This window comes from Phlebotomus papatasi, chromosome 1, assembly GCF_024763615.1.
Source record: "Phlebotomus papatasi isolate M1 chromosome 1, Ppap_2.1, whole genome shotgun sequence".
Taxonomy (NCBI): domain Eukaryota; kingdom Metazoa; phylum Arthropoda; class Insecta; order Diptera; family Psychodidae; genus Phlebotomus; species Phlebotomus papatasi.
The window spans coordinates 64527675-64550694 of record NC_077222.1 but is presented as its reverse complement, the minus strand read 5'-3'; the positions used below and the strand labels follow the sequence as shown (position 1 = coordinate 64550694).

Below are 23020 nucleotides of genomic sequence, written 5' to 3'. Positions count from 1 at the left end.
GTAAATTTTCCGATAATTGTTTTGATCTATTCGCAAAAGGTATTCGAGGACTTACAAAATCGTTAGAGCTATTTTTAAATTGAAGTTAATAACGTAACTATTTAGAGATTTCTTACTAAGTATCTCAACTTATGAGTGGTCAAAAGAAGAATAGAAACCAATATCTCTTAAGGCCTCCACTCAAATTGCTTTTTTGAAGGAAATCATCTGCACTGCTGTAGCTTTAACATGTCAAAATTCCGAAAAAAGTGTATTTTTGACGAAAATTGCTCTCAATGTATAAAGGCCTTTACAGTTAAACTTCAAGACTAGGCAAACGGAAAAAACAGACGAACACTGGAACATTATGTTAAACTTTTGAAAAGGTTTATAATTCTTCATTATAGTGTTCTCTAATTGGGTTCAACCGGTTCAACAAATAAAAATGATTATAAAAAGATTTAAAATATCAATTTAAAATTTTAAATATTGTAGAAAATGTACTTTTAGATAAATTAAAAACATATTATTCTTAAATTTATTTCTTTTTTTTTATTTTAAAAAAAAATTGTTGAAACCTGAAAATTTATGCCCATATTGAAGAATTCTTTCTACACAAGCATAGGAAATTTGCTTCAATATGGACATAAATTTCTCTAGTGTGTAGAGGCCATAAGGATTATATTGAAAATCAAATTTTGAAATTATAAAAGAGCAGCACAAAAGGAAGAATCAGTCCTATGTCGAAAATGGAAAAAAAACGTCTCCCCAGAACGACACGTCCAGTTATCCATACTCCCCACTCTAATGCTCTCGTTTTTAGACATTTGAAATTTGCAAAAAAGCAAAAGTGTAGGGTAAGTGTGCCAAATTCCGGCCAATTTGCAATTCCGGCCACCTTTTGTGTTCCTAAAATTTCCATTAATTTTTAGTTTTTACACACTCTAGAGATTATACAATGCAAAAAATAACAAAAAATTATCTTCGACAAACGAGATAACGTGAAAAAGACTTTGGGAGAATTCCTGAAAGGCAAGGATCTATGAGAATGAAGGTGGACGAAATAGACCACCAAAGCTATTTCTACATTTTTATTGATTTTAAAATGTATTAAGAATGATTTTAGAGCAAATAAAGACGGTAAACTGTCTAGAAGATTCCTAGCAACACTCCTTAAGAATAAGGAATAAAAAAATCAATTTTTATGAAAAATATTACATTTCAAACTTGAAACTTTGGCGCTTGCATGCAACTATGCCGAAATTTGGCACACTTACCCTAATGCTTTTCAAAGTTTTCAAAGGACTTGAAAGGAATGAAGTGCAGAAAAGTATGAAAGGTTGAATTAACCACCAGGACCATCAGCATTTTATTAAAATGTTAACGAATTATTGAGTAAAATTAATATCGAAGTGTCAACTTGTTCTGAATAATTGTAAAATATAGTCAGAATAATATATATTCTTACTATAAGCGAAGCCTTCCCTTTCGTATCCATATTTTGCCATTCAGTCTTTGATATTTATATTCCACGAGAACTTCATTTATTTACAAGCCTGGAGGCGTCAATATCGGGAAAAGTATAGAGACGCCCTTGTTAGCGTCTTGTGTTCCTAGAAATCCTGTGAAGCAAACGAGTGGTATATGAAATGGTACAATAAATGGAGTCCTCGATCGTAATTTATCCACCTCAGTATGATTGTGCGTAATGAAATATATTCAGGAGGTGTGAATAAAGAAATTATTTGCCAACAAATACCCCCCAGGTCATGGAGATTTATTTATTTTGCAACACAAACATGCCCCTTGGGGTGCTCCCAAACCCAAACCCACCATCACATAGTCCCTGGTGAAATTTTCTCGCAGCGTATATACTAGAGAGTGTGATATAAAATGTAGATATTTGCTTTAATGTGGTGTTTCAGAGGGTGTATGAGTTTGATATTAAACCTTCGCCCCCTGATTCATCTTACAGTGTGCTCACTGATGTCTATCCCTTGTGCTAGGACACTGTCGAACATGGAGGGACACTGAGTACAAATACATGTACATGGGTTGTATAAAAGTAAAAAGATATGGGGGTTGTAGGGGGTGCAACACACACTAAATTACATACTGTAGAAGCTTGTTTACATATCCAATCGATGGCCTTATTTTCTATAGTTAAATTGGTTCAAACTGGATATATGAAGACCATTTCACCCACGTTCGTACTAGTACTATACCGGGGATGCGAAGAAGGAAGGATAAGAGCTCCTGTGTGGGCTGTCCCCTTCAAAAACATACAACCTGGCTCAGTGATACTGTCCCAGAAATTAATTTTGAGGGCAGAATAGAAATTTTATCTTAATGCCAACAATAGGCCTAATCGAGAGTTATAAAATTCAGGAACTAAAAAGCTTCATATTAGCTTACGTATCGAACCCAAACTGGGTATCGAACAATATGGTTCCAGACTTGGCAAGAGTCCTATAAACATGGACTACCTTTTCTTTCTAAAGTTTCTTTTCTTCTTAAACTTATTTCACAGTATAAGAAAAGGTCATAACGATTAGATATCGAGGATGAGCCATATACTCTTCGCAGATAATTCGGTTCTTATAGGATATTAAGAAGAAAAACTTCTAAGACCGATTATCTTAGTGATCTTAGTAATTATCTAATCGATTATCTTAGTAGATGTACTGGAGATCTCAAAGGCCGAATAATGCGGTCTACATATTAATCGAGCCCCAATGAATAAAATCAATAAGTTCCAGTATATCGTGGTGTTGTTCACGAGTGATAAGGAGGGATCACTGTGCGTAGAGTTGGTAAATTTCAAGAAATTTCATAAATTTCCACCTAAAGTATAGGTGGCGACTGCTGTGAAATTTCTAAAATTTTACCATCTCTAACTGCGCGCAACGTTGAGCTTTTTGTAGTAAAGAAGGATCTTTGTAGAAGTGTAGTCAGGCAGGAAAACCGGGCTTAATCATTTGACTAAATTATCGGTTCCAAGTTCCAACTAACTGATTTTACACATTTTAATAACTGGTAAATTGATTAATTTTTTTTTGAATGGACTAAGATTTAGTATGAGAATCGAACCGAGGGCCTTTGTAATAAACACAGTCGCTCTGCTAGTCCAGAATATGTATAAATACATATAGATTTAGCTTATTCAAGAATTTAAACCATAAGGAAAAATTCAAAATTTAACTTCGAAATTTTGAGAAATGTGAACACTGAGAAAAAAAGAGGGTGCGATTAACTTTTTTTCCTCATAACTTTAACATTTTTTAGGTGTAAAAATATATCAACATTTTTTATGTTAATTTTACACATTTTTAAGGGTAAAATTAACACGAAAAAGGGTAACTTTAACCCCTAATACACCTAAAAAGTATAATATTTAAACCGATTTCGGATCAATACTGCAGGGTAAAATAAACATTTCCGAAATGTTATTTTAACTTTTTCGAATTTCTCTCACTGTATAAATATACATATAAATTTAGCTTATTCAAGAATTTAAACCATAAGGAAAAATTCAAAATTCAACTTCGAAATTTTGAGGAATGTGAACGAACCCTAAGGCATCATAGGTAAATATGAATCATTCTTGGAGTCTATAATACTAATTTAGAAATGTTTGATTGCTTATACTTCCAACATCTAACTTCGCTTTGCGGAAACATGTGCGCGCCCTCAAAATCCGCCTTCACAAACACGCAGCACAATTCATTAATATCAATTCAAAGTGAGGCAACTGATTGATTGATTTTCAAATACACCACATCTGGATGGAGTTGGTAGAGAGATTATGGATGTTAGTAAAGTGATAAATATTGCACTTGAGTCTGTATTTGTACACAAACCCAAAAGGGTATAAGGGGTATAAGAAATCCCATTTTAAGCTTAGTTTGCAGGATCAGATGGATAGACTTTAAAGCTTCCATGGATGAAAAATTGTACTCTTATATACGAAATTGCTTTTGTCCGAGAAAACTCTCACCGTCATTTCATAAATTGAAATGCTCTTTACCGCACAACAATTTTTCACCATTATCCAGCAATTTTGTCTTAATTCACGCTTCAGAATAGAAAAAAAAACTCGAGCACCTGAATGTTTCAGGACATAGAAGGGTAAATTTGAGAACAATTTTCTGATAATTTATCATTTTTCGACGATCAATGTCATTCAGAAAATGAAATCAAATAACAATTGAGAAGGTAAAAGGGATAATTTGGGATGTAACATACGTTTGGGTATATTAATTCTGAAATAATTGAGAACAGATGCCTTTGGACTCTTTCATTTTTTCACAACTTGTTATGAAGAATTTTTTTTGGTTAAATAACATTCAAGCGTTATACATCAATAATTAAATAATTATCTATTTAATTTTATAAAATAAATATTTTATTGCTATCGTGATATCTGATTGACTAGAGTGTAGACGTATTTAAAGCTGTATTAAAGCTGTAACCTATCAGGAAATTCAATTGGAGTAAAAGATTTTAAAAGACATTGAAAACAAACAATATCTCTACTTCTAAAGTGATTTATTCCCAAAGAGTTGACTTTTATAGAACCTCTACCACACATATGAAGAATATTATTTGCATAAAAGATGCGAGATGCCACTCAATCAAATACAAATCCATTCGAAGGTTTTCCGAATACGATACATTGATCCAATTTTTACCTTTTTAATTGACCATGATTGCCAAACAATTTTACCGGTATAACTCCCAAATATACATTCAATTGAAATTTAAAAAAAATGCTATAAATTCAACCAATTTTGCATATCCACAGAAAGCATGCTACTGATATAATTAAATTCGAATAAAAAATATGACAAAAATTAATCTTTCACTTCACGCTTGAGTTTATGGATTACCCGGAAATTAAATGACGAAAAAAATAATAATTTAACGCGTTAAACTTCAATTCCCGAATTAAAGTTAGATAAACAAAAGATTGATAATAATATTATAAAACATGAGAAAAAAGAAATACAATGCCATATTGAAAAGTAGTGTAAAGATAACCGAATTTAATACAGACAGACTACAACATTTCAATGTATTAAAGGAGAGCCTGAATGTTTGAGATACGATGGATTATTCTTTGATATTTTAAATAAATGTGACAAAAACTCTAATAGAGTTATTTCATAAAGTCTATTGAGTATACTAAGCGCTGTACAAAATCTCAATAGGGTAAGTGTACCAAATTCCGGCCAGATTTCAATTCCGGCCACATTTTTTGTTCCTCAAATTTCCATGAATTTTTAGTTTTTGCATACTCGAGATAGAGATTATTTAATGCAAAAAAATAACAAAAAATATCGCTTCGACGAGCAAGATGATCTAAAAAGGCATTGGAAGAATTTCGGATGGGAAAGAAACTATGAGAATGAAGATGGCCGGAATAGACCACCATTGCTATGTCTACATTTTATTCATTTTAAAATGTATTAAGAATGATTTATAGAAAAAATAAAGACGATAAGCTATTTTCAAGATTCCAAGCAACAGTCCTTATAAAAAAGTAACAAAAAATCATTTTGTATTAAAAATATTATATTTCAAACTTGAGACTTTGGCGTTTGCATGCAACTATGCCGAAATTTGGAACACTTACCCTATAAATTTCTGAGTTTTGGAAATACTACCTTATGGTCTCTACACACTAGGACAAATTTCTTTAAAAAATGCATTTTTAAAGAAAATTTGCCCGATCTTTGTAAGCATAAACGTCAGACTTTAAAAAAAAAATTCAATTTTTGACGATAATTGCTTCTAATGTGTAGACACCATTAAAGTCAAATTGAAACATAAAAAGTATCTCAGACATGCCTGGTCTCAATTACACAGGAATAATATTCATTTATTTATTCATTTTCAACCGCTTATCACTATTTAAAAGTATTTCCGCTTATTATAAAGCAGTAAAAGTGTCCCAGCAATAATTCGTGTTGATTGAAGGATGTGTTTTTTGATATTTAGGCATTCTAAATTAATTTTTACAACACCAAAATGACCAAAATGAATTTATAAAATATCACAGAATGAGTTAAATGACTAAATGAATTTGAATCAATGATTACACTGTTAAAATTACTCTATTTTGTCAATGTCTTTGATAACAATAATTAAACTTGTTAGAGGGATCCTCAAGTAGTTCAAATCTTAAGTCATTGAGGTTATGATGGGATATTTTCTACCTCCACATAAATAGCTGAGATGCCTTACAATCTCAGCTTTTCTGCCAAATCATATTTAATTAAATTATATTTAAATATTTTCTGCCAAATTTTTCAGGCTAAGTATTCTCGAGGATCAACCTGAGTTTATTTTGTCCACAAAGTGATCTTCAGACCAAAGGTTTAGCTCAGTTCCCGAAGGTTTCACAATCCTAAATAGCAATCACTTTTACTGGTTGAATTTCATTGATCATTTGCTTTCAATATTTTTTAATCCTCAATCAAAATTTTCTCAAAAGCATTGAACAAGAAGCAGTTAGAGAAGTTAAGCCATTTAAGCCTTACACTGAGAAAAAAAGAGGCTGTGATTAACTTTTTTCGTCATAACTTTAACACTTTTTGGGTGTAAAAATATATCAACATTTTTTAATGTTAATTTCACACCTTTTAAGAGTAAAATCAACATGAAAGGGACAGATAATCCTAACCGGCTTATGTAGGTGAGATTCTTAACGTGAGCTAACTCGGAGTGCATGCAAATTCGATTTAGAGCTGAAGTTGGGAGACGCTATTCAGTTATCTTGAATCAAATTAGTGAAATTATACAAATTTTGTATTTAAACCAAAATAACAAGGATTTGGATGAACTGGCACAAAAGTAATATATGGGTGAAATGTAGACCAGAATGTTCTCTGTAATTTTCCCATAGAACATGATCTCATCGATTACTCAGAAGCCAAGATAAGCGAGGTTTTTTGTTTCTTAACTCGTTTTTTCATCCAGAGTTCCCCAAGTAGTCATTTGTTGAACTTCAACTATATCAAAGAATTGTTGTATTTTGTGGGACTTTCCATTTAAAACCATATTTTAAGTGTCTTTGTGGAGTAGAGGCAGTCAATTTGGCATCTGAGTGATTTCAAAGCGTTATTATGGGAAAAATCAATTTTTTCACACTTAAACGGCAAAATCGGAGTGATAGCGTAGTCTGATCGGAAAATGATGTATGGACGAAATGTAGAGACAAATGTGCTCTAGAATTATGTTGAAGTAATCATCAAAATCGGTTCAGCGACAGTCGAGATAATTGAGGTTATGTGATATTGAAATTGGTTTTTCGACTGTGGCGCCCCTGGTGTTGGTCCCACGAAGTTCAAATATTTTAGAAAGTTGTAGTATTTGGTGAGATCTTTCGTTTAAGCCCTCATTCATCAAAATCGGTCACATAGAACCGGAGATATGATTTTTTGAATTTTGTGAACTTTGACCCCTCATATCTCCGGTTCTGTTTTAACCACAGCGCACTTACGCACCATTTTGGAAACGTCCTAGACTGAACTACAACATACTAAAATTTCATTAACTTGCACAATGCCGTTTTTGAGAAAAGTGACTTTGAATTTCGATGAATTTTGACGCTACCACAGCGCCACCTGTGGTGACTTTTTGAACTTACATCTGAAAGTGCTCATTGAGACGAAACTAAAAAGGTAAAATTTAGGTCGCTATGTTAATTAGAACCGGAGATAGAGGCCGGTCAATGTTCGAACTTTGACCCCTTATAGCTCGGGTCAGGGGTTATGGATCGACTTAAGGTTTTTTTTGTTTGATAGGTATAATCAACGGCTACAACATACTAAAATTTCAGCCCGATGCACAATGGAATTTTTGAGTTATTTAACTTTTAAGATTTAAAAATTTTCTTTTTAATAATAGCGCCCCTAGCGGTGGTTTTATGAACTTGCGATGTTAGAAGGGGAGGTGGCATTTCACGAGAGCTTTCCAAAAAGCCCTCACTTTTTAAATTCTGACAATTAGAACTGGAGTTATGGCCATTTTAAGAAATTTTTTTTGGACCCTTATAGCTCGGGTCAGGGGGGTCGGGGAACCTTAAGTTTGGTATTGATGGAAAGCTCTAAGGCCCAGCTATAACATACTAAAATTTGAGACCGCTCGATGCCATAGGGGCGGAGCTATTGAGAAAACAAAAAAAGGGGGGTCTTCAAAATGGCGGATGGAGGGGTGGGGGGTGGGGGGTCAATGCACCAAGTTGCAATTTTCACCCGATATATAACCTTTGCCGAAAACCGCAAGTCGATATCTTTTTTAGTTTAGGAGCTATTAAGCTCCAAAGAGCGGCCGGCCGGCCGGCCGGGAACGTAAAATAGCCACATATCGACCACTCAGAATATAATGCGACTAACTCGATTTTTTGCAAAATTCGTTTTTTTCGCTTTTCGGGTACTCCGTGACACCCTCTACCTTCCCTGTGAATATTATACCGAAAAGTTAATTATTCCCAAAGTTATATCGGTTCCGATACTTAAAAATCTTATAATCAGCATGTAAAATCTCAGCTTTAAATCACTCTCCTGTAAAGTTGGCCATTCGCGAGTTAGTCGTATTATATTCTGAGTGGTCGATATATATTCGTGATCAGGAAGTGCTGAAACACATTTTGGCCAAGTTTGAGGTCGATCGGACGACATGAAATTTTGTTAGGATTATAGTAGGTGAGATTGTTAAGAATCTCACCTAATAAGGGCATCTTTAACCCATAATACACCTAAAATGGGTTATATTTACACCGTTTTCGGATCAATACTACAGGATAAAATTAACATTTCCGGAATGTTATTTTGACTTTTTCGGATTTCTCTCAGTGTATGAAGCCCATATAACACAACGGTTGAATAAGTAAGGTTGATGCGTGAACCATGAATCTCACATCAACTGATCGCCGTTAATCAGGTATCGTGATCAGCTGATCGGCACCCAACGGTAACCGTGCGAATCTAACGATGTATTTAATCCGTTGTCTAGCACCATTACATCAGGATCGTTGTATTCTTTGAATTAGAATACTAAATTTCAATTGCAAGGTCTTTACCGATTTAAAGTCTTTCTAACTTGTTACAGTCTTTTCAATGCATTTTTAAGTAAATTGAAGGTTCTCCAAATTAATTGGTTTTTAAACAAATTCGAACTTCAGAAGCAAGAAAATTGCGTTCAAGCATATGAATGTATACACTGAGAAAAAACGGGGCTGCGGTTAACTTGTTTTCCTCATAACTTTAACATTTTTTAGGTGTAAAAATATGTCAACATTTTTTAATGTTAATTTTACACATTTTTAAGGGTAAAATTAACATGAAAAAGGGTAACTTTGACCCCTAATACACCTAAAAAAGTATAATATTTACACAGATTTCGGATCAATACTGCAGGGTAAAATTAACATTTCCGGAATGTTATTTTAACTTTTTCGGATTTATCTCAGTACAAATAAAAAAGCTGTTAGATAAACAAGAGTAAACTACTGTCAAAATTACATTAAAAAGTACGAAAAATCCATTTCATCGTTTATTTAGTACAATCTGCATTCTTATGAACACAACCTTATTCATCAAATTCACAGTTTTAGCGCTAAATCTTATCCATAGTTTATAGCTTGCATTCGCTGCGTTTAAAATTTATGTTTATAACTAAAATTTGAAAATTATGACCTATATTTCATAGGAAATAAACACCCGTATTATACAGCATTGAAAAATCGATTTTAGGAAAGTTGGGATTATCCCGATGTTTAAGCTGGAGCTTAGTATTACTATTCATCTTTTTTTCACATGATAATCTGAAAAAGAGTATCCTAATCTAATTGTCTCTGAACAACAAGGACATGGAGGATTTGCTAATTTTTCCAGTCGAAAAAAAAAGCGTATAAAACACTCTCAGTTCAGTATTCAAAGTTGAGTCTGGTGAAAGAATGTTCATACAAGAGAGAGGATTAATGTGCAAATCCTGGTAAAATATATAACAAAAAGACATAACAAATCCTCTCAAACTGTCCTTTTTATATAAATATAAAACCTTCTGGTAACAAATATATTTTGTACTTGGAGTACCAGTGGAACGAAAATAATTAAAATATTTTCAGACTTTTGCATTTTTGGGTTTTTACCCTTTTGGAATGGTTATATCTTTGTCGAAATGACCCAAAAGCAGTAAGGTTGGAAGATCAAATACAATAGTGAACAATATTTCATAAATTTAAATGTATTACCACAAAAACCACCTTTGTATGAACACACATTCTGACAAAGTTCTATCGCATTCACCAAGATTTCTGCACATAACCATTTAATCACTTTAATCATCTTTTCTAGGAAATTTTACAAGAAAATTGATGGTGTATGCAATTTTTTTTTCTGCAGAAATAGTATAACCGATAAAAATCGGTTCATTTGAATAATCAAGGAAAAGATATTTATTGCTTTGTGATTGGGAGTGATTCTAAATTACGACAAGAGATGGTTATTCAATTTATAACCCTCTTGAGAACTAATAGACAAATTCAACTGGCATGTAATCACCCATTGTGCTGCGAATTTGCTCCACCAGCAAAAAAAAACTTCCACAGAACAGTAGAATTATTCAGAGGAATTAGCAAAGGAGGTAAGAGCCGCTATAAACTGTTTTGCAAAAGGAAAAGTGAAAAATGCTGACTGTTGATATTTTCGTGAAATTAGGCAAAATCATAATCAAATATACAAATTTCACCCTTAAATAAATAGCATTAGTAATGAGCATTCAAATCAGATTTTGCTCACTGTATATAAATTTTGCCTAACTAGCGTACATTAGTTTATGTACAGAGCCTAACAGTCAATAGAGAATTTTCGCTAGTATCACGCACGAATTTTCCATTTGACTCTAGAATAATTAAGGAATTGGAACAATTTTGTTAATGATATTAAACCTAGCCTTGTTTTACATCAGGAAAAAATTTGCTCTGAAAATTTATTCAATCGTACCAAAACTAAAAAAAAGTAAACTATTATCAAGCAATTTTTTTTAGTTTCAACTTTATATATTAATGATTTGGTAGGAGGTAGGACAGATCTGTAACGTCGATTTACTGCAACTTGCCAAATAATAATTTACATTAAACTGAATATATACACCACAGGATTCTCTTGCAGATATTGACTGTTCAAATATATCTATTTCAACTTTGAGATATCAAGAGCACTTCGAAAGAATTTAAATATTTTGACATCATGCATGTCTCAAATATTTATTCTCTCTACTTTTAAAATATATTCAGAAGTATGTCGACAAAATGTACTTTATGGAACTATCAAAATGTGAAAAAATGCAATCGTATGCTAATTTTTTAGCAAAACATTAGGGTGAAAGAAACTTTTAAATTCTTACAGAAAGACGTAACATTTAAATTCCGAATTTTGCTGAGACGGTTGAGTATCCAAAAAAAAACTTCACCAAAATATAATTTTAAATCACGTCTAGTTTAATTTGCAATGTTAAATAAAGAGATACTGTTTATAATATCAAAAGCCTTGTATAGGAGCGCGGTACTTTTAATCGACTCAAGTTTCGGATAGCTCAATTTTTTGTGTTTTTTTTTATTAATTTAACTCATGGCTCTTTTCAGAAAATGTAAATCATAGGACTAGCTGTAAAAAGAGAATATATTTATGTGGGTCGTTATACATATTAATTAAGGAACGTGAGAAAAATGAGTGGTCTGAAGCTTGCATCGTCGCATGGCATCGCACTTTCCATTATCCTAAAACTCCCTCTCAAAAGTTACGTCTTTATGATGTTAAATTGATCACAAAGCCGATTTCTTAAATCTAAAATAACTCCTTAAACGTTAAGTCTTCAAATCGGTCTTTAAAAATGAAATTCATATTGTAAGCCTTTATGGGACTCACCAAAATAATAATTTCTTAAAGGGAAAATAGGGAACTGAAAGTGCCACTCATCTTCCAACTTCCGCGGAATGAACTGTCCACGGCGACTGATGCTAACTCACTGTAATACGGAGACGATTAATCCAAACAAAAGTCCCAGCACCACCATTACCCATCTAAGAATGATGGGTTGAGTGTGTCATAGGAACGAAGAATTAGGACTGATGGATTTAACCGTCGACTGAGTTATCAAGTGTAAAATAGGCCGTACGCTACAGTATTCTTTGATAAAGATCTTTAATGTTAAAGCGCGATATATCCTTAAACCTTGAACTTGACATGCAATAAACTTCACAAAAACGAAGCTAATGTAGAAATTCTATAGGTGGGGTATCTGACGGATTATACACTGAGAAAAAAAGAGGATGCGATTAACATTTCTTCCTCATAAATTTAACACTTTTTAGGTGTAAAAATATATCAACATTTTTTAATGTTAATTTTACACCTTATTAAGGGTAAAATTAACATGGAAAAGGGTGAGTTTAACCCCCAATACACCTATAAAGGGTAGTATTTACACCAATTTTGGATCAATACTGCAGGGTAAAATTAACATTTCCGGAATGTTATTTTAACTTTTTCTGATTTCTCTCAGTGTAATGGATTCAAAACACTCGGTGTTCGTCAGAGGCAGTTTTTTCCTCAAATAAAAACTCAAAATTTTGCTCCAAAGCTTTCGACCCTTTGTACGGGTCTTTCTCAGTGGGTCAATTCAGAATTTTTTGTCTACTGGGAAACGTCTAACGTCTGCTTACAACTATACATCACCACTAGAAGTTTTCAACTTCTTGAGATTTTATATATTCTTGAATAAATTTTGTCTTTCAGTTGATTCATTCTCAATCTCTTTGTCTCTACTGGAAGCCTTCTGGTCTTTATCGAACACAGGAAGTTTTGAATACTAAAGTGGAAATGCCAAACTTATCTTTAATTTTGTTGCTAGTTGAAAGAATCTTTTAAAACTTTAAATACAGGAAGTTTCAAGGAAAGATTGGTTGGAATAGATGAAGCTCATTAGTCTTTAACTAAGAAAGGACAAATCTTTGTAATATCAATTTAATAGGATATTTTTGGACGCCATTTCTAAGATAGTTGTGGCACTGTACACTGTACTGTGGAAAGGTAAACCTTTATTTTCTTTTTCCTATCCTCTTTTCTCTTTTTCTTTAAACTTTCCTTTTGATATAATTTCTTGCACTTCTTTCGAATTTATTTAATATTATATTTTTCATATAATATTGAAGTGAATTGAACTCGGTGTTACGCCAGGACCCTAGCTGCTCCTGCCACACCTACCTTGAGCATAATTCTGATTGCCTCTGCAATGCGGCTTATTTTGTAATTACTTATTGACTAGCAGAAAATTAAAAATAAAAGATTATTAATACGACAATAGACTATACCGCTTGTGAAAAAGCATTTTCGCCGTTTGGCTTTGGAGGCTGCTCACCAAACGCTAAGACGGCGGCGGACGCAAAATTTATACCTTATTACTTTATGAATTTTGTATCAATTGTGGATGCTTAAGTGAAATAAAATTATTATTATTATTATTATTGTCAATGTGACTTTAAAAAATTTGTCAAAATAGACAAACCTTTTCATTAACATGAAAACTAGGTGGCGCTGTAACCGAGTGAAAGCTTGATAAAAAGATAGAAATATTTCGAATTGAATTTCGGTTACAAAAGGCAAAAACATGAGCCCATGTTAATTTATGTACACAAATCAGCAAAAATAATTTTGCATAGACTACATGTACCAGCATTTAGATACATGCTCTTCCCTCCAATCTATTGATTTGCTGATTGTGGACTGCACGATTTAGTACAGAGATGGATGCATTTTTAATTATAGCATACATCAGTTTCCCATCAACGATTAACGCGTTTCCATATACCCCTTGTCTATTCTCTGTTTAAATTGTGGCACTGGCAAAACCAGGCGTTTCTATTTGATGTGGCTCAAAATTTCGGCATCGTTGATATATACAAACAATTTGATTTTCCCCCCAAAAAGTACGTGTATGTGTTTTATATGTAACATTTCCGTCTGTTTACTGTTAAGTCGCGGTCACCATTGTAATCATTTTCCAAATTCTTTTGCACGTTTTCATCCAGGGAGAAAAAAAACACGGTGTAAGAATAAAATTCGGGAGGCACAAAGAGAAACTCTAATTGAGATAATAAAGGGGAAATTCATACCAGAAGAATGCGACCAGGCGCCTCCACAGTCGCAATGGAAAAAAGTAAAATTTCTCAAGAAATAGAGACAGTTTTTTTTAACTGAGCCAATTTGTTAAGCTCAACATGAGGATTTTCTTTTTTTTGGACACTTTCGCAAGAGATGAATGCGGGTACTTGACAAATTAAGATGGTAATACACCCAAAATGACATGAATTCATCTTGAGGTCGACATTTTCTGACTCTAAGTAGGAAAATCACAAATTTTTCACATTAAATTCACAACTTTAAGTTATCCTTCCTCACTTTAGTTATCTCTCTACCCTTCGCCTTGTGTTTTTTATCGCTCAATCTGGCGAATGGTGCTCCAAGAGCAATAACAGCAATCTACAGAGTTTCACAAAAATACGAATTGTCGTACTTTTCATGATGGTTCTTCAGACTTATTGGCTTGCTTCTTGGTTACTTGCCCTCACTCAATATTACCTCCTGCAGACGGTTAAGGGCAAAATCGTTAAGGATATCGACCTCACTTTACTGACAAGTCCAACAAAGTCCAAAATACAAATAAACATTTACTTAATATGTCAAGGATTTCAACCCAACCACTAACGCACAAAGTTTCTTTATATTAAAAGGAAATGTTTTATCTGACTCAAACCGCTATATTGGTTGTATAATAATATATCGGAAAAAGGAATACAAAATAAAAAATCTCTGTAAAAATTCCAAAATAGCATGACCTATTTCAACAAATGAAAATTGCAAACCTCACATTGACAATTAGGCAATTTATTTCAAATTTTGCGCTCCATTGCAACCAATTATAAAATGCAAATATATATATTTTTTTTCAAAATTTTGCCAAACTTGATAATTTTACCATGTATTTTTAAACGTTAGATAAGAATACATTTTGCTTTTTATGAATATTCAATTACATGTGCCAAATGTTGCAGGAGATACTAAGCATTATACGGTGCACTTGTTTTTTAATCCTAAAAATGTTTTAATATCATTATGTTCTCTGATTAGTTTGAGCTTCAAAATTTTTCATACTCTAGCTTGCCAATTATCTAGTGGGAAACAAATATTTTAAGGAGCTTATAAAGTTCTTTGAGTCATCAATGGGTCTAGTATGAGAGTATTCGCTCTATAATGCAAGGATTCTGAGTTTTAACACCCCCCCCCCTCCCTAGGTGAACAGAAATTTATTTTGCATTAAAAGTTAAAACAGGGCCTGAAGCGGAGAAATATAAAACACATACAGTAGAGTTCCTCAAATTTGAACAATATTTTCAAAAACGTAACGCAATTGACGTGACGGAATACACTATTCCTAAATTAAGAAAAATAACTTTAAAGAATATATCAATGTTATTTATTGTGAAGTAAATGGAAGTTGTTGCGGAAGTTAATATAATACGACAATATTGAGAATATACTAGAGAAATTTTTTTCTGATTCAGACTTCACGCAAAACTTTCTTCGCATAACCTCAAATTTTACATTTTGAATTCAACCGTCGTCGGTCGTTCAAATTTGAGGAACTCTACTGTGGAAGGAAGCGGTGTACCGTTGAATTTTTATAATATAATATAGCTCAATTGCGAAGCTAAACAACATTATGATAAAGCCAGATTCCATTTAAAAATAAGATCAAAAGGCCTATACCAAATGTAGCCCAATTCAAAGGTAAACCACTTCCTCTTATATAGAAGTCCAGTCCTAGTTCCTCTATCAAACGAGAACATGGAGAAATGTCAAACACAGTATTAATTCTCAAGCAGATCTCTGACATATTTAAGGTTACAGCGCCTCTGGTGTCGGTTTCAAAAACTTCTTCAGTTCTTAAAAATTGTCAACTATTTAAAGTTAATATCCTTTAAGTAAAGAATTGTATCGGTCTAGTAGAATCAGAGCTATGGTCTCCACAGCTATAAAAAAAATAAATAAATAAACGATAAAAAATGTTTCGCATGGATTACGGACGCCACAGCCAATTGAAATAAAAATAGGGTAAGTGTACCAAATTTCGGCCAGATTGCATTTCCGGACTCTTTTTTTTTGTTTCTCAAATTTCCATGAATTTTTAGTTTTTGCATACAATATATTTATTTTATGTTCATCAATTTTTGCAATGTATGGCATTTGCGAAAAATCTGAGTCAAATCTCCAGAAATTTTAAGTGTATTAGTGGTATTCAGAAAGTCAGAAAACATGTTCTGTCAATGACATTTCTTATAATTTTTTTTATTTTTATTTATTTTAAATACTGCTTTTGAGCTAGAGCTCTTGAAAGCAAAATTTAGACAGAGAGATGTACAAAGAATTCAATGTTTGTGTGATAGCGGCCACCGCCGTCTTAGCGTTGGTAACTAACCTCCAGAGTAAAACGGTGACAGAATAAATTTTGAATATGTGATAAAAATTAAATACAATAGTGACAGTTTAGAAATAAAAAAGAAAAAATAAATATTTTAAAAGCAAAAATTGTGTTATATGTGAGTGTTTGAAGCTTAATCCAACATCACACCTTTCTTATAAAAAGTTCTACTTGAAATAATAATTATTAACATATAAAAAACTATAGTTTAACGACTGAGAGCTTCTATCTCAAAATGTCCAGATGGTAAAAGTGCCACGAATATAGCGGAAGTGCGATTTGTCGACTGAATAATGAACACAATGGCTAACACGAGTCCGTAAATAAATAATTTCTAAGTATTCTTTTAAGCTCTCCTGACTTAGTTGATCCCAGAAATTTATCCATTACAAGATAATGCATTCAAAATTGCTAACTTTTACATTAAAAAAAAACTTTACCACAAGAATAAACAAATTTCCAACCACCGCAAGCCTCTCCAAATTTTTTCATCACTTTGTGGTGAAAATAAAAGCAGTATTTTACCTTTTTCATCCCACCATCGTGAGTTAAATAAAATTGCGATGAAAAATGTAAAAAATGTGGAAAACATTTCTCATGTAACATACACATGTGAGATATACATGTTTTTTTTTGCGTTGAGAAATAATAATGAGTTATGCATAATCATTTTGAGGCATTATGTGAGAACAAAAGATGAATTCATTCCTTTTAGAGCCACCCCCGCTATAATATTGTGTACATGGATGTTTCTCCCTGTGGCTTCATCCAGAATGATGAGTACTTCATTCACTTGGCATTTTGAATTGATTGCACAATGGCAGCTTCCATCCCCTTTAGAGCACTTAGAGGTCAAATAAATTAAATTGACTAAGTCGGGATGAAATAGGTAGAAGCGGTAACTCTCAAAAATTTTCTGTTATATTATTGTGAAACACAACAGGAAAGTTAAAAGGTCCTTAAACACCCACATTGATAAACCTTTAATGTAGTTCAAGATGGAACTGGGAAAGTAATTTTTTTCGTCCGTCACTTAACCCTTTAAGGCCGCCAAGGAATTATGATGAGCAGAGAATTTCTTAATAAATAAACTTTTATACTCAAATCATAACATATTTTATTACACTTGATAGAGGCAGGCTTTCAGGCTTCGCACATTCTCTGGCTTCGAACACTTCATATTTTTATATATTCCTTTGCATAATTCTTTAATAAAAATGACCAACGTTTGGCATATTTTATAAGCTAGTCTTAAGTCACATATTTCCTAAAAAAAAATATGAGGCGTTTGAAGCCATAGTGTGCGAAGCCTGAAAACCTTCCCCTATATGTATACTTGATGTCTACAAAAGGAGCCATAACCCTGCAATAGAATTGTTAACTAATTCAAAACTTAACTTATAAAAACGTAATACTCTACCATTTAATAAGTTCTAATTACATAAAAATTACCTTTTCCTTCTGGTAATTTTTCAAAATTGTGTACAATTCTCATAATAATAATTCCAACTATTTCATAATAATTCTGTAAACATTTAGAGAATTTGGGATTTTTAATTTTTTTCTAGTGCTTTTACATGAAATTCTGTGGAAATTTCTATGGAAACTTTCCGTAGCTTTTCTCATATTCTTAACACACACATTCTCTAGAAAATTCTAGTTTAGTATGTTTAGTATATGTACACTATTTGCAATAAAACTTCATGAGTATTTGATATAAATTTTCGTTGAATTTTCCAGAGAGAAATTCAATTTCTGCTTGAATTTAGTAATGACAGTTCCCATATAAAGTTTCGTTTTTAAAATTGCTAAATAGTTAATAAATTTTACTAATTAATTAATGAAAGTATTATCTACAGTGCACATAACAATGGTTTGCTCAGGTGCGTGACATTAGCTCTGAAAAATGTGGCCAGTTTTAGTATAATTTCTTCCCTGTTTTCGTACACATTTCATGAGATATCTCCAAAACTATATAGGTTGCCAATTTGGAGTTTTTGGTTGCCTTTTCGTTATTAAATTGGCTTTTATTTTGTATTAGTATTATTTGCTAATTCATTCTACAATGACAGAAAACATCTAATAAACTCAAAAGTTTTTTCGGCACGCTAGAAACATATGGGAAACATAGGAAACGTCATGTCCCTGGGTTTGCTCGTCTAACAATGTCTCAGCTAAAATATTTCTAAAATGTCGTTGATAAGTATTCGAAATTTCAAAATGAACCCGAAAATTCAAAATTAATTCTCCAACAAAATTATGAAAATCACTTATGAGTTTTCTAAGGACATTCGAAGATTTATTTCGAAAATTCGAAAACTAATGAAATAACATTTTTACTTTTCGTTTCATCGACGGGGTGAGTGAAGAATTTCGTGTTCGATTTCAAAGTGTCTCGAGTGTTAGTCTTTACTCTCTTTACTATTATATTGTGGGACTAGATAAAGCAACTCAAAATGGTCCACAATATGCCTGCCCCATACTAAATCACCGTGGAAAAATAGACTTTAAAAATTCGAAAAAGAAAATTATTTTTCCTAATGGTGTCTGTCTACACACTAGAAGCAATTTTCATCAAAAATTACCGTTTTTAAAAAAAAAATTGACGTTTCTGCCTACAAAGATAGGGGAAATTTTCTTTAAAAAGGCGTTTTTTAAAGAAATTCCTCCTAGTGTGTACAGACCTTAAGAGACTTACACATTTCTATTAAATTTTAGTTAGCTTATTATCAATTATTGATAATTATGTGCAAGTCTCTTATGGCCTCTACACATTGGGAGCAATTTTTGTCAAAAGTTGCTTTTTTGAAGGAAATTCCCTGCAGCGTTGCAGAGGGAAACGTCAAATTTCTGTCAAATACGCAATTTTTGACGAAAATTGCTCCCAATGTGTAGACACCTTTAGGAAAAAAGTTTTAAAAAAACCACATTAGGGTAAAGTGATATAATTTGGAAGTAATGTTACAAGTTGGACAATTCGCCGGTACAAGTTGGACATGGCTTTTTTCTTGATAAATACTGTACAAAATTTGTTTTTAAGCACAAGGAACCAAATTATAGAACTAAAGCATTAAAAATATACAAATAAAAATGAAGTTCTAAATTTATCAAAAAAAAAGCCCTGTCCAAATTGTACCATTGTCCAAATTGTACCACTATCCAACTTGTACCACTTTACCCTATTTCAAGGCATTAACGTTGGAAGGGAGAGTACTTTCCGCTACTTATAGCCTGACCATATTTAGCGCTTCTTCACAGAAATATTCAATTTTTATCACAAATAGATTACAAAGAGCTATAAAATTAAAAATATTTTACCATGTTAGAACATCAAATACTCTTAATTGAGTGATCATTCGAAATCATTTTGAAACAAATATTGAAAATTTTTGTAAGGAGGCCATAAGTATGGACCAGCCATAGGTAATACAGTAGACTCTCTCAAATTCGGGCATTTGGGACCGAAATATCATCCGAATTAGGGAGAAATTCGGGCAACAAACTTTTGAAATGTAACGATTTTTTGTTCATCTGCATGCACAAATTATGTTTACATGCTGATATATATCGTAAATTGCATGAAAATGTCTTAATAATGCAAAATCACATCAAAACTAAGACAAACTATGGTAAATTTAAGGATATTTGCTTCATTCGATAATCATAATCAAACTTGAAAAATGTCAACAAACTTTTTTTCGAATTTAACTGCCGCCCGAATTAAAAAGTAGCCCGATCTTAAAAGAGCCGAATTAGCGAGAGTCTACTGTACTGCAACGCAATTATAAGAAAAACAAAAAAAATTAAGTTGCCAAAAAAAATATTTTTAGTGATTTGAAAGTGCTCAAAGGGTTGAAAAGTGGAAGTAAAAGAGAGCAAAATGACTGAGAATAGACCAACAGAGTTCTATTGCAATAGAACACTTCAATTGCAACTCAGGTGAAACTTGATATCCTCAGGGTAGTATAAGTGGAAAACTCTGGAGGATATTGCATGTACACAACAGTTGCCAGGGATTTGTTTACACTGAAAATGAATGTTTGTGCTTTTGTGCTAAATTTGGAATGGAAATTAGGACTGCAGCAAACCATAAACATTATTATTGAACTTTGGGTTCTGTATCGATATTGTACCTTGTGTGATAGATCGCGCACTGCAATTTTATATACAATTTCATGCCATTATCGTGACGATGTAAGCAAATCTTGGACATGACCACTATTTAAAATTAGATTGAGAAATTTTCCATCACATTCACTTGCAATTTTGCATTTGAAATTGATCGGAAACATCTTTATTCTCGTACAATTCCACTGACTGAGAATTACTGAGGAGCATTCAAGAAATTATTCAATCTGTATGATATAATATTAAACAATTATATGGAATTTATCGTATTGCTATGGGGAAAATTGCATAATTATCATGGCCATTTCCTCGAAATCAGGGATATTGTGGCATTAATTGTTGAGGTGAGCCAGGTATTAAATTTCTCAACTCCACATCAAATGATGATTATCTTAATTAATATATAGCATAGATCAATTTGTTTTAAATTAGTGGCCTACATTCTCTTATCACAGAGTATGCCGATATCTCTCTCCCTGTCGCTCTCCGGTAGATCATAATTTATAATAAACAAATTATTAAAATTCAAACTACATTCACAGGAATATTTGCCAACTTTGAATGAACCATAATTGAAATTGAACGCAGTTTTGTTTAATTACTTTCCATGTGCATACAAACAGTTTAAATTGAGCAAATTACTTTGTGAGTAATTCTATTTTACGGCTTTTACTTTACAATAATTAGAAATGGTCTCGTTTTGAATAACAAAAACTTAACTTTAGAACAGTTTAATGTTTAATTTGATAATAAACATTATATGAATAAACAATTCCATCCAATAGTAATTGCACATTGAGCATAATTTTAAAATAAATTTCGATGAAATACATTTAAGAAATTGTTGTATTTAGTAAACAGTCAGATGTTCCTTTTCGAATTGTATTTAAAGATATGCATTTCTATTGAACGAAAATTTTATGAATCTCAAACACCTTCTAATTTAAATTAAATTTTTAATTTAAATTTTAATTGAATAAATATCTAATTTTTAGATATTTTTTATTTATGTCTCGTTAGAGTTTTGGGATCATTTTTAGGGATTTAAGCTATAAAAACTTTTCACATTGAAAGAAGTTTACACCAAAAATTGCTTTATTGAAGAAAATCGTCTGTATAGTAAAGAAAATCTTGAAAATTCCATGAAAAAAGCGTATTTGAAAAATATACAGTAGAGTCTCCTAAATTCGAACGCTCGGGGGGTATTTTTGACATTTCTCACCTCCCAAATTCGAACGATTTTTTCAAAACTAACGAAATTTGTGTGAGATTAAATTGTACTTTGAATCAAATTCTTGTACTTTCTCGCTAGTTTTAGTGGTAGCATACTTCCTTTTCATTTTATACGATAATAATGTATGTAAATATTCAGGAAGAAGCACATAAATATGATTTTCATTCACCTAGAATACGAACTTTCTAACATAACCTCACAATTGACATTTTGAATCCAAACGGCGTTCGAATTTGAGAGATTCAGATTTGAGAGACTCTACTGTATTTCAAAAACTGAATTTGGTTCGGTCACTTTTGGTTTATGAGAATGAAACATGGATTTTGACTTGGTTATGATTTCGACGACTCAGAATATAACTCGAAGAATTCGATATTTTTTACAAAAATCGTTTTATTCGCTTTTTGAATATTTCTTTATACCCTCTATCTTCCCTGTGAATATTATACTTGAAAGATAATTATTTTCAAAGTTATAGAGATTTTAAATCTCAAAAATCCTATTCTCTGCATGTAAAATCTCAGCTTCAAATCGCTCTGCTATAAAATTTGCCTATTGAGAGTTATTCGTTTCTTATTCTGAGCGATCGATTTATTCCTTTTCACTCTACGACGTTTTGGGGATGTTTTGTCCTCTTCCTCAAGTCTACGAATTAAACAATTTTTTTTTGGAAAAGCTAAAACCTAAAAACAAAAATTAAAATGTGAATAAAAAAAGCAAAACCTAAAAACAAAAATTAAAATGTGAATAAATTCAATAGAACGATCGATGTTTTTAGTTTAGGTTTAGGTAACGACTTTGGGTCTCCGATGGGCCTTCTATTTATTTTTCTTATTTATTTCAATACAATTAGAAAATTTTGTTTTAATATTTCTTTAAATCTGACTCAAAGACTTTCTTACATGCGATCCACGCAATCCACCATACTAGTGTCCATAAAGTTAATATTGTAACATCATAAAAATTTTGTCGAAAAAGGATAAACAATATAAACAAAATTTGATGACTATAAACTTAAGTTTGTTATTTTAACAATTGAATCGAAAAAATCAGAAATTAATACATAATGAAAGAACACAAAAAAGATCAATTTTGAATATTTTATACCACCAATCGCAACGGGTTAACAGTTTT

The 23020-nt window shown here is 32.1% G+C and overlaps 1 protein-coding gene across 6 annotated transcripts in view; it reads right to left on the bottom strand.

The window, feature by feature from the left end:
* The window catches only part of LOC129800021 (1-phosphatidylinositol 4,5-bisphosphate phosphodiesterase epsilon-1-like), a 248331-nt gene that overhangs the window by 217835 nt on the left and 7476 nt on the right, over positions 1–23020 (bottom strand). The window lies entirely within an intron of this gene.